Raw genomic sequence first — 12,402 nt, forward strand, 5'->3', positions numbered from 1 at the left:
ATATTCTCCTTTTTCCCTAGAATCCTGAAATTAACACTAATTTGAAAATAAATCGTTCTTATTTAAATTAAAATCACAAAATATGTAAAAGAGGTATAATTGAATAAATTAAGGATTATTTTATACTTATTTTATCAATCAGTGCCCATATGTACTCTCTTATGCCAATCTGCTTAACCTTTTATACATGCATTGGGCGGATTGGCTAATTTTTCTGTTTCTATTTTGTTTGTTGTTTTCCTCCTTTTTCTACAATTTCCTTCAATCTTCTCTTTTCTTCATCTTCATCTTCTTTTGGGTCAAGCAAAAATTGAGAAAAATGACATTATTTTTACAATATTTTTTATATTAATCATCCATTATGCATCATAATTTGATATGAAAAGAAAATTTGACACTTATCCATCATTAGGTTAAGAAAATATAGTATAGTACAACAACAAAAAAGGCAACCTAATATCTATTTCCACTTTTCGTTTCTTCCATTATAGAATACACTTGAAGAGATCAATCACATTTTTTTCTCTCTCCACTCACTCTGATCTAGAGCAAAATAAAATTTGTAAGTAGCCCTGAAATTCACAAGACTTCTCTATAGCCTATTCTAGCAACACAAAGCTACCCAATTGCAAGAACAATTATCTGTCACCTCATACATCTTTGTATCATTATTTCCATCAAAGACCAACTTAAGCCATCTCCAAAATTTTGACATTCCCTCTGGAGTTTGCAGCAACTAAGGTTGGGGACTGACCACGCCAACAAACAGAAGTGATGAACTCAGAAGAATCATCCTCTTCATCCACAGACAAAGGGTCACTGCTACAAAATTTGAAGGACAATGCTGGCATGGGGAAAGCCTTATGATATATGAACACCTAATTTAACATAGAATAAGACCATTGATACAAAATTCAAGAAAAATGCCTATATAAAGTTAGTAGTTCATACCATAATATCATCATAATTCCTATATTTTAACAACTTTATCTATAATATAATCTAACAGAAATGTATGCAAAAGCAATATTCTTCTAAAGACAACTTCGGAAAAATACAATGAAAGGAACTCCTTAAATGACAAATTATTAACCAATGCTAAGGGACAAATGAAATACCTCGTTTGTCTCTGAACCAGTAGCAATGTAACCATCAGATACAGACAACCCCACAAAGTTCTACAACAAAAGGAAGATGAATCAGTATACTACTTCAGAAATTAAAACGCCATGGTTGTAAGAATCATAATCTTTAATGCAATAGTAACACCATTCTTTAAAATATTTTTCCTTATCTTCTTCATTTTCAAGTGTAGAGACAAATAACTGTTGTCAAGAAACATACCTTAATATTCATGTGACCAGTGAATGATTGGACCGGTGAATGTATAACCCCATAAACACACATGGACAGATCCCAAAGCTTCAAAGTGTTATCTGTGGATGCAGAGACTAGGCTCATGGTGTCTGCAAACTTGATGTAGCTCACTGTTTTATTATGTCCAACTAATGTACAAAGAGGCACTTTTAAGTTGCGAAGATCATAGTAATATATGTGATGATCTGCTGAACCAAATGCAAGGAAATGAGCAAAATCAGGGTGAAACTGAACACAACACACATTTGCATTTGTTTTGATGGTACCAGCACTAACTCCCTGCAGTGATAGTACAAGTGAGGAAAGCACCCATCAAAAATCTATAGCTAGACACAAAAAATGGAAAAGAAGGCTTACCTGATTGATATTCCACAGCTTCACAGAACCGTCATCACTTGCACTTGCTAGTAATGTGGGGTCTGCTGATGAGAAATCAATGGACCATGCTCTTTGCTTATGCTCCCTCATCTCAGACTGCACTTGACTTGTTGTCACATCCCAGAGCTGAAACAACTGAGTTCACAATAACTTCTATGGAAATCATAGACAAAGTATATTTGACAATAAATTATTATATAATCCAATAACCTATGTAGTAAAAACACTAACACAGATACGGGATACGATATGGACATGGACACGGATACTTCGACATGTGTAATTTTCAAAATGGAGGATATGGGGATACAAATCTTTTTAAAAAGATGTTTCACATGACTGGTTCAAGATGTATTAAGGAAATAATAATTATAAAATTATATGCAATTATTGTATGCAATATTTGACGATATTGTACCTAATTATATGCAATTAATTTTAATAATTATAGAATCTCATGATTAGTATCCTACCTAATTAGATTGTAATTTGGGAGGATTGTAATTTGGGAGAGAGGAACTCCCTATATATTTTATTTTCTATACATGAGTGATGTAATATAGAGAATAAGAAACATCTCTTCTTCTTATTACCATTTTTTATCATTTTCTTATAAAATGGGTTGTTCCTTATTTCTATAATCATAATAAAAACTTATACCATAAGTTTGAGTTTTTAGAAAATCACTATATTGGTCTTTTTTAAAACTGTGTTGGAACCGTACTAGAATGATGAGAAATCCAAAAGATATTTTTTGAATTAATCACTTCATCAATACGTGTTGTACAAATATCGTACACGTATTAGTATTCGATAATCGGACACATCATTTAAGAGATGTGTTCGAGCTTCACAGACAAGAACACTACATTTTATCATCCATACTAGTCTCTCAAGTTCTATGATGTATCATGAGCAAATTGATAAAAACTATAATGGTTTCATACCATGTAATAATTTTTCTGATGTTCAACCTACCTGAACAACACCTTCAAAGTTACTTGAAGCAATTTGACTTTTGATGTAAGTATTCCAGCATGTACTACTCAATGTTGATCGGCTAACCATCTCCACTACTGGATAGTGGATATCACAATCCTCATTTATGGTTGTGTCATATTCAAATACTTTAATCTTCTTATTTACTCCTGCAGTAGCAAAAAATTCTGCATCGCGATCAAAACTGAGTGAACATACAATGTTGGAAGAATTCAAAAGATCCCCTTGTTTCAGGTCAGCCTTAACCTTTAACTCACTGAAAGATAGGTACTTGCACAAACCCTCAAGGAAAGGATTTGTCCAAGGACTTTTTCCTTCCCTTAATTTTTCTTTTGATGTTGCTTTATTGACACAACTCCTTTCAGTGACAACAAAAGACCCTCTACCATTAGTAGATATAGGTGTATGTTCAACCACATGTTTCCCAGAAGAATAGGCTGATTTGCATCGAGTCAAAAAGTATGCTGACTCTAGTTTCTTGAGGTTCTTCAAAAACCTTGGACTTTTAGAAAGAGTAGTTTCATCATTGTTCTGATCATCCCATTCTGCAGTGTCATCAACACACATGTCAGTTCTGACTCGTTTTCTGGTCCTTGGACTAGTAGAATCCTCATCATTATCAACAACTATGGTGGATGGGAAACTTGATGTTGAACAATCATCACTCCTTAATCTTGTGCCAGTTATCTCTATAAATTCAGTTTTTTGCCTAGTCGCTTCTTCAATATCTGAACACAGAAATGAAATAGCATGTTGCAACTTCTCAGCAGCTTCCCTTTTTTTCTTCTGAATTAAGGAAAGGAATTCTAGCAACACCTCCTGATTATATATCCTTTCTCTAAGTTTTTCTCCTGCTGCACACTCTTCAATATCATGTCTTGGTTCCTTAAGAAATTCACTCTGCAACAAATCCCTGCAACAAATGTTAATTTATAATCAATCACAATTAATTTAGACGAAAATTGGTGAGACATCACACGGTTGGGACGATGAAAATTGTCATTTGATTTGATTATTTGTACAATGTACATCAAACAACACATTTATAATTTTTGTGAAAGAGATTTTCACTATAGCTATCTTTGATAGAAAGAGAAATAAAGTATATTAGAATAAAATAAAATAAATTAGTGAAATAAGTGAAAAGAAAATGGAAGTTAAAAGTGTTTTTGATTGAAAAAAAAATATGAGAAAGATGATGCAAAATATATAGGTGTCTAATAGCAAACGAATTCCATTATTTTTAAAATTATTTTTTCACCCTTTTCTCTCAACTAATAAGTTCAACTTAATTTCATCTTCTCTCTTTTCCTAGTAATTGAATGCATAAAGAGGATCTATTTCAATACTAATATTAGTTATAGTGTACAAATTTTTTTCATTTTTAATTCTAGAATACGTTAGTTCTATTCTATTTCTTTGAATTGTAATTGTAGTTTATGATTTTAAATTCGTCCTCAATTTAAACACATTCAATCAAGATCTAAGCGTTTTACATGGAGAAGCAAGAAAAACATGTGTAACTAAAGCTATGTGACAAACTTTTTAATTTTCAATTTTTAGGTCCCCTATCTGTACAACAGAGTCTTTCTCTTTCCATCAAAACTTTTGAATGAATAAACATTCTTTATAAAATTTGTGAGAGTTTATCTCATGAGACAGTGATTCTTTTTATCAAGTAGTGTGTTTTTCATTTCTATTCTTCTCCATCTTTTCTATTTTCTTTGTTATATTTTTTACGCATTAGTCTTCATATATTCTTATATTGATTTTCTTGACATAAAACATAAACATGAGACATTATTATGTTTTATAAGGTTATGATTTTACAAGAATGTTGAACTAATTGATTTGTATTTGTTTCTTTACTAATTGGAATTGACTTGATAGTAAGTGGTAAGCAACTTATGTGAAGATAAATCTTCCATACTCTTTATGACACTACAAGAAAATCATGAAATAGAAACCCATTTTTAGAGACCAAAATAATTAGTTACAATAGGAACTAAAATAGAGACCATTTTAGAAACTAAAAAAAAAATTGGTTTCTAAATTAGTTTCTATTATTTTCTTTTATTGTTAAATAGTTTCTAAATTGGTATCTAATTAGCAACTAAGGTTTTAGATACCAATTATTTAGTTTCTAAATTTAGTCTCTAAAACCTTGGTTGCTAATTAGATACCAATTTAAAAACTATTTAACAATAATAGAAAATAATAGAAACTAATTTAGAAATCAAATTTCTTTTTAGTTTCTAAAATGGTCTCTAATTTAGTTACTATTGCAACTAATTATTTTGGTTTCTAAAAATTGGTTTCTATTTCATGATTTTCTTGTAGTGTGAGAGTTTCATAATTTGATATGTAGAGTAAGAATCCATGACTTGTATGAATAATTTAGTTTCAATTAATAATATAATGTTTTAATTTTGAAAATTGAAAATTGATAACAAAAAGTATAAAAAAATTATTACAACTTTTCTCTCACTTATCTTTAGTTTAACTCGTGGCATGTTCTCCATTTATATTATTCTCCATTTACATTATTGGAACTTTATTTTTTATGTCTTCTTACATTGTTCTTATGTTCTTAAAACTGAAAGCATAAACATTTTATGTGATTATAGAATCAAATCAAGAAGGAAGAAAGGATTTTAAAGAAATTAAATACTCCTAACAAGAAGCATGATGAGAAAAAAGCTAAGAGGAAAGAACAAGAAATAAATTCAAATGAAGATATACAAAAGGAATATTAATCAAATGATATTTTATAAACATTGGGGATGCAAGAGTGGATGCCTAAGAGAGAAAGAGACACACATACAATTGTAACTTCTTTCAACATGTTACTTGTAAGTTCATGTGCTAGTTGTAACTACTTCAAAATATCACTTTCAAGTGCATATGAAGATTGTAACTACTCTCATGTTACTTCTAAGTACATGTGAAGATTGTTACTACTTCATATGTCTCTCCAAATCTCTTGGATGTCCCATGTGTTGATAAGAGACTAAGGATGTTAACTTTTCCTAATCATAAGTGCTCACATTAGGTGTAATCATTAGCTTACTATAATCATTATGTTTGTATTCACACTAATGTAATCATTATTTTTGTGTTCATACTTAAAATTTCTTAATCTTATGTTCACATTGATTTTACCTATTTTAGTAAGTGTCTTGGGCACACCTTAGCTAGAAAATAAGGTCATCATCTCTTATAAAAATTACCCTTGAACATTGAATGCAAATAACTCTATGAGAATATATGAGTTTATTAAGAGAGTGACATTCTTGCCTTTGGTTCTTACCATGAAGAGTTTTTTCAAGTGATGAATCTTCATTGTACTTATCTTTGAAATTCTCTCTAAGTTGGCATGTTCCTTTTCTTGTTCTTACTTGTAATCCATTTTGTAAGTTTGTTCATGTTTTGCATTGTTTTTTCCATTTTTCTGCAAGTTTGCTCACCTTTTAAGGAACACGTCAAATTTAGATGTTCTCATATTGTATAGCAAAAAGGATATTCAATCCGCTAGTTATTATCTTATAAAGATATTAAACTAAATAATTTGCTTCAATTTCCAAATTGATTTGATGGACTATAGGTGAGGAGTCACTTATGTGAAAGATCACCCTTTCATTACACTCTATGAAGTTGCACCATTCCCCTTTATATCTATTCAATCCCTAAACATGTCATATATGTTATTTACATTGATATCATGTAAACTTAAACTAAATTATGCTACAAGGTTCTATGTTTAAATACTTAGTGGTACAAAATGTAATTGTGACAATGGTTTTCAACATCGATTACATGACAACCAATATAGAAAGATGCATAGTGGAAAACTTATAATATTTTATGTTAGAGCAAAATTCTAACATTGTGTTATTCTAGTTAAGTGTTTGAGACAATAAAGCTCAAGCATGAAGAAGTTGTGTTTGATAGACATTGAATAGATCATGAGTGCATGTGTTTCGTCTGACAAACAATATAGCACCATGCAAATTTCCACTATGTTTGATAATTGAATGATGATGATCACACGATAAGTATTAATTGTCAAAGACTTTAAGCTAACATGAACTTAAACAATATTCCTAAAGTTTAAGTTTTTTACGCATGGAATGTCTTCACCATCTGTTTAGAGATTCGTGTCAAATACAAGCTTCATTTAAATATCTCTTGGGTTTCGAGATAAAGGTAAAATGACCACCAACTCTTTCTCACACAAACATATGTTAACTTTGACTCAACTATCTACCCAATTAAGTGTGCAATTAAAAGAATACTTGGTTGAGCCAAAAGTGACTTGTTGAAAGAATACTTGAATAGAGTTAGCCATAAGTAGTTAAGAGTCGAAGTTGATGAGAACCATAATACAAAGTCTTTAATTAAAGAAGAACTTTGAGAATATTCCTCAAGAAGACAAGTCAAAGAATATAAATATGAAAATATTATAGAAGAAAGCCTTTCATATAATGATGACCTCCAGAACACACTGTATCATGGAATACAAGAAGAAAAGAATAACAAGAGTGGAGAAGAATAAAGAGAAATACAAGGAAGAAACATTAGAGAGCTTAAAGAAGACAAACGAAAACAAAGTAATTTGTAAAATTTTATAACATTCTAGAATGTTTTAGAAACTTCTAAAAAAGGAATGAGTGGAAATTCAAGTACACTAAAGAAGTAATTTATGATTACTCATGATGAAGATATTTAAAACATCCATCTACCTCATCATATGAAGGTTGTAGCTTTCTCCACATGTCACTTTCATGACGTGTGATGGTTGTAGCTTTCTCCACGTGTCCACATCAAGTGAACTTCCAAAGGAGCTTGAAAGTTCAATATATATTTCCTTTTCTTACTATGTTATAAAGAGGTGGTTGAACTCTCATCCTATATAAATAAGAGTTCTCCCTTTGTACAAATTACAATTGAGATTGAAATAAATAAAGTTGTGAGAATTTTTATTGTCTTAAAAGTATGAAACTCTTTTACATAGGTTTTTATCTTGGAGAGCTTCTTCAAGTGGTGAATATTCATAGAAATTATCCTTGGTTCATTAACTAAGGTGACCTTTTATTTATATTCTACCTTGATCAATTTTTTTATTTTCAAATTTACCTTGTTTTGTTGTTTACTTTTGTATTTTCTTAGAGCAATTTTTTATCATCCATGGATTTTTCCTGCATCAATTCCTTATTGAGTTGATAGATCCTTCCATCTTTAAGGAATCAAAATAAACTCAGATCAAAATTATAAAACCTTACTTCAATTCATTTCCTTGTGCACATTAAATCATTGTTTTTCCATCATAAAAAATAAACTATCGATAAAGTTTTATTAGGATGCTTTGTCTCTTTTCAAACTTCACATAAGTGCTTGGTTATTTATTCTTATTTCAAACTTTGTTTTGTTTTTACTGAAAAACCTAAATAGTTTTTAAGTGAAAACACTAAGGAGACGGGTGAGGAACTTTAACTTTAAAGAAAAGAAAGAAGAGAACAACTTGACCAAGAAAGGAGAAATAGAATGACACAAATATATTCAAGAACTCCTTCTTAGTATGAAATTATAAAGAACATAAATATAAAAGATATCATGCTCCAAGGTTAAAACTACATGATAGCATTAGGAATGAGACATAATAAAGGACCACCAAGGAGGTTGGACGCTAGGATAATTTTTTTGCATTTTTTTATTTTGGACCTTGGAATTTTTTTCTCATTTTTTTATTGGGCCTTTATTTTGTCTTATATTTATTTTTTTATAATTATTTTAATTAGAGACCTTTTAGAAATTAGTATTTTAAAAGGGTGATTAGGTGGACCTTATTAGTAATTAAGTTCGTGAATACAAGGTTAATAGTATATAAGACTTTTTTTTTAGACTTTTGTACATATAATTGCTCCATTTTAAAAATTTGAATCATTTTCTTGAAAGAGAATTCTCTCTAAGTTGTTCACCTAAGAACTTTTGGTTATAATATTTGAACTTTTAATTAAAAGTGACGAATCTTCCTTTATTTATTAATTCCTTTACTTATTAATTTCTCTGGATTGTGATGTCAATCAAATCAAAGCAGATGGAAGTTTTTTCATTTATTATTTGTTAGTTATTGGATCCAACACAAGGTTAGTAAGTCATCACTATAGATATACTTATCATTAATGTCCTAATAAAGAAACTAATATGTGAATAAGACATGAAGGATTATTACAATGAACTTAAAGAAAATGAGGAGAAAGAACTCAAAGAAAAGAAGAAAAAACAAAAATAAGAAAAGTATTTGAGAAGAGAAGAAAAGGAGAAGAATTATATTCCAAATCATATAGTGAAATTGTTCAAAAAAGGATATCTAAAGAGAATATTTGTTATGGTACAACAGTTCAGTTGTATTGAACTTCATGTTTTTCATATAGGCATCATAAAACAGGCAACTTCTTTTAAAATAATCGTACTTTCAATATTAACATTATCCAATGTTGAAGTTTGATCATGTCACTTTTAGGATTAATGTTAAAACTGACTTTCAACTACATTAGAATTGATGTTAAAAAGTTTAAATAACTATTGTACAACTATGTCCGAGTGTACCATGTGATTGTAAATGCTGTCGGACTTTAAGCAAAAACCTAGGGGGGAAAATGAAAGTATAAAAATTGAGAATGTTAATATAGGTTTTTTATCATAGAAGAAAGTATACAAAATGACTACATTGAAGAAAATATTGATCTAACTCATTGAACAAACGATCAGAAAAACCACTTAAGAAGGTTTGTGATTCTGGGAACAACTTTGTTTCCAACTCAATCTCTTTATTCCTTTATCCCCATGGTTTTGTTGCAGCCCTTTTTATCTGTGCATGTAAACAAGACAAACTTCTTTCCAAGTTTAAGGGGAAATGAAGATCACAAACCTTAAACCATAAACAATCTTAAGACATAATTGCATTCTTAGCCTAAGTATCCTAAATATTTATTCAAAATATTCAGTGATAGGTGAAGCACAACCTTCTGATCAGAGTTTAAGGAAATGGATAACAGAAGGGGAAAAGAAACAATATATACACAAGTGGCAAGGTGATTGGAACATGTGCAAACAATTTAGATATTTTTTTATATGTAAAAGGAATGTGATGAAGAGAATTTACCCTATTGTTGGACGATTACTAGGTTCAGGTTGTAACAACCATAAGCAAAATGAAGCTTCTTTAGGCCACTTTAGAAGTAACTGTGGAGGAAGAACTCTATGTCTAAGGCTTGACATGGTTCTGCTCTTTTCTTCTGTTGAGCTCAGTGGACAAAATAGCTGCTCACAAAGTAACTCACCCAAGTTAGAATAACATGAAATAGAAAATCTGCACATTAGATCTTTGAAAAACTTTTTCTTACTTCCATATTGGAATAATTAACATGGTAAACAACAAAAATCAAATAAAATAAGAATGAGTATATTTGTGTTGTGAACCTCAAAAAGGAGAACTCCTAACTGGTAAATGTCTGAAGCACAGGAACTTAGAGCACCAGCAACCTCTTCAGGACTAGTATACCAACTCGCCTCCATCCGCAGTTCTTGTTTTTCATTTTCTTTCCTTCTGTGTCTCTCATTAATGATGCAGGTGCCACAAACACCACACTCGACAACAAGCAAGTAGAGTTTGACAAAGAAGCTATTGAAGTCTTGGCAGACACAAAGTCATCACTTCCTAAACATCTCTGCTGGTGCGTAGGGGTAAGTGTTGTAGTTTTAATCTCAGCATCTGAACAAATTGCTGGATCCATAAACGAGGCATGGCTGAAAGATGACATGAGAAAGCAAGAGGGCATCACATTATGAACAGCATTTCCTTGAGAATGAGCCACATGAACAATTTCTACTATTTGCCTAAATATGTTCAAGCATTCAAAGCAATTCACTGTTCGTTGAGATTTATCTAACCATTGCCTCAAACTAATATTATCACCCATTATAATAGCACAAACAGAAGATTCAATTCTCCCAAGGTTTTTATGCTGATCTCTTTCAGCAAACACAACCTTTTTCTGAAGCTAGAAAATCACCATCATGACTCAAATACATTTCAGTGGTTCCAAGAATGCCACATAGATACTCATGATTAGTTTCTCAACCTGATGCCACACCACGCATTCACCATTTCCTGCACAGTTACGAGAGTTAATTCACCAACTTCATCACCATGCAGTTCATCCTGATAAAGAAAAACCAAATCAGCAGAAGTCAAAAAGAAAGCTTTTTATAGGCAACAACATTCGAAAATGTTACAAAACATACATGTTTTCTTAAAAATACTGCTAGATTTCTCAATTATAAGCATCAAAATTTTCTCATTGGTTCCAAATGTCTAGCAGATTGTAGTAGGGCTTCAAAAAATACATATAAAGAGAGAGAGAGACTATGGAGCATATTCTGTTTCTAATAGAGCAACCCATACAAATCTTTCTACTAGAACAACACAATTTCAAAGGATTATTTTATACAAAAATGAAAAGTAAATTAGAAGAAGCAAAAGCTCCCCATGTGAAAATAAATAAATCAATAAAATTCAAATTTGATCATATCTCACTACCTGATACGGATGAGATTATTTATTCTTATGCAGCACATTTTCATTACATACTCAAAGATATTATTTATTACAAGATAATTGTTTAAAATGTTATGAAATATTAGTTTTGGAACCTAATTGAAAGTTTTAGATAAATTGGAGAATTGTTGGAAAAATAACAACATTTTATAAGATTTTATATTTACAAATTATTTTTTATATAATATTAAAGTATATTCCAATTATCACAATAATTATTTTATTTAGTTTTATATGTAGAATATGAAGAAAAAAAAGAAAAATGTGATGAATTTTGAGCATCGGGTTCTCTCTTAATTTGTTTTAATTTTGTTTTGTTCTCATTGTGGTTTGCTTTCTCACCCATCACGAGCATGAGCTCTTGGTGCTATTGGTTACGTTTTCTTTAAGCGACGTGGCGATACCATAGCCTCTCCTCTCACTAACGTTAAACAATTAAAAAAATAAGAAAAAAGTGTAAACATTAATAAATTAATGTCCATGCTAATTAATTTAATAACCCAAAAAAATTGCTTTGTTCCAAGGTGTACGGCTGCATAATATTTTATTTTATTAATATCTTGTGGACGTGACCAAATACAAAGAATGATCAAATTTGGAAAAAAAATCACACACCAGCTGATGAGATCAAATTTGCTAATGGGATGACAAAAATCATTATCAAATTATGATATTTTAATTATTATATTGTTATGTAGAAAGTGTTCTATTCTGATTACTTTTTACTTAAAAATAAAGGTTTAATCTAATAATATATATATATATATTATAGTTTTTGGATTAACTAATGATAATGGTTCAACATATATTGAGTAATTACAGATTCAGATATTTATTTGGCGAAGTTAGTATACTAAAATTTTCTTTCAACCCTCTTTTCAAATATTTGTTATTAATTGAAATTAATTAACACTTAGAAATTTTGATGTGTCTCATTCTTTAGTTAATGAAATATATCTCTTATTTTAGTGAATTTGGAATTAAACAAATAATATAGTGTCTGGAAAAGAGTATTTAAGAAAGTATTG

General features: G+C 30.1%; 1 pseudogene; it reads right to left on the reverse strand.

The window, feature by feature from the left end:
* Positions 1-372: 372 nt before the first annotated feature.
* On the reverse strand, positions 373-11,337 carry LOC137831337 (protein SPA1-RELATED 3-like; annotated as a pseudogene).
* Positions 11,338-12,402: the final 1,065 nt, after the last annotated feature.

Source organism: Phaseolus vulgaris, chromosome 11 (assembly GCF_000499845.2).
Source record: "Phaseolus vulgaris cultivar G19833 chromosome 11, P. vulgaris v2.0, whole genome shotgun sequence".
In the NCBI taxonomy this organism is placed as follows: Eukaryota; Viridiplantae; Streptophyta; class Magnoliopsida; order Fabales; family Fabaceae; genus Phaseolus; species Phaseolus vulgaris.